The sequence below is a fragment of the Meleagris gallopavo genome, chromosome 22 (genome assembly GCF_000146605.3).
Source record: "Meleagris gallopavo isolate NT-WF06-2002-E0010 breed Aviagen turkey brand Nicholas breeding stock chromosome 22, Turkey_5.1, whole genome shotgun sequence".
NCBI lineage: Eukaryota > Metazoa > Chordata > Aves > Galliformes > Phasianidae > Meleagris > Meleagris gallopavo.
Window position 1 is genome coordinate 7,266,439 of NC_015032.2, and position 1,415 is coordinate 7,267,853.

The window sequence follows — 1,415 nt, forward strand, 5'->3', positions numbered from 1 at the left end:
ACCAGGAAATCCGGTTATAATTACAAAATTGATAACAGAGGTGTGAAAATTTACACCTGTGATAATAAAGGCTAGCTTCCCTTCCTACATTGACATTATATCTTCTGAGTTATCTCTCGTGCATGATCTAAATATTTCATACGAGCCAGCAATCGGAGGCTTGGGCTCACCAGGTAAGAAATAACCTACTTTTGTATTTCATGTGCATATATCTCTCACAAACAACTGCATTCTGCATGCGCCCACACACCTGCACAGCAGCGCTCTACGGGTGGGTGTTTGCACGCCTGGAAACGGAGAGAGAAACCCAACCTTGTGCTGCAATGCAGAGTTCAGCAGCAGCACGCGACAAAGAAGAGGACAGAGAGCAAATAACCTTGGGGACACCCAGGTTAAAAATTGCAATTTGCCCCCCTCCCTCCCCACCACCATTTCAGACCGGGTGCTGTTGAGCTGCAGAACTGAAGGATTTGCCTTCCACTCTGCTTCTCTTTCTTTGGCTTTTCCTCTGGGAAGTGCTGAGTAAAGGGAAGCACCAAACTTCTGCTGGGCTTTGGTAGCAGTGCTGGGGCTGGGGGGAGCAGGAGGCAGAGGGGACCCGTCATTGGAAGTTGGCACTGTGCTGGCACGTGCTAACAAGGCAGCACAGGGCTGGTAATTAACACAGCAATCAGCAAGGCTCTCAGCAGAGAACGCCGAAATGAACCCAGCACAGATCGAAATGAATACTGAGCAATCTAATGGACAGAAGTGCACTTGCCAGAATTAACCGAAGAGGAAATCAAACCCTTTGTGTGCAGCATTTGGCAGCAGGAATCGCCCCTTTTACGTCCGGCGAGGGGCTCACTTGGAATTAATCTGTATTTGGGGAAGATTTTGTCAAGGTCACGGCTTTGTGCTGAATCTGACCTAAATCTGCACTGGATGCAGGAGGGGATGGGGATTCTGGGGGCTCTCCTTGGCATCGGGGAGGGCAGGATCAGTGCTGGGGCTGCTGCTCATGCGGTCATTAAGACACACAGATTGGAGCCTTCAGCCTGAATCTGGCTCTAATCCATTACCCCCTTCACATCGCATCGCTAGAAAGCGGAGCCGGTGCCATCAATTCAGGCTAACAGAGATGGGCTGTTTGAAAAAGTTTGGTCTGGTTAACAGCGCTGTGTTCAAGATATCTGTTACAGAGGTGCCAAAGCCATAAAATACGTAAATTGCCTCTTTCTCCTCATTTTAGCATGTCATTTCATGCTTTTATGTAGATATATATATTACTGTTCATTCTGTTTCTTAAGACATCATCACTTTCACCTCGGCCAGTTTATTAAAGATAATTATATCGAAGTCCCTGTGCTGGATGGGAGCATTATGTTAACAAGAGCATACTTTGCTGTACATGAGACCGTTTGTTTTTTTTTTTT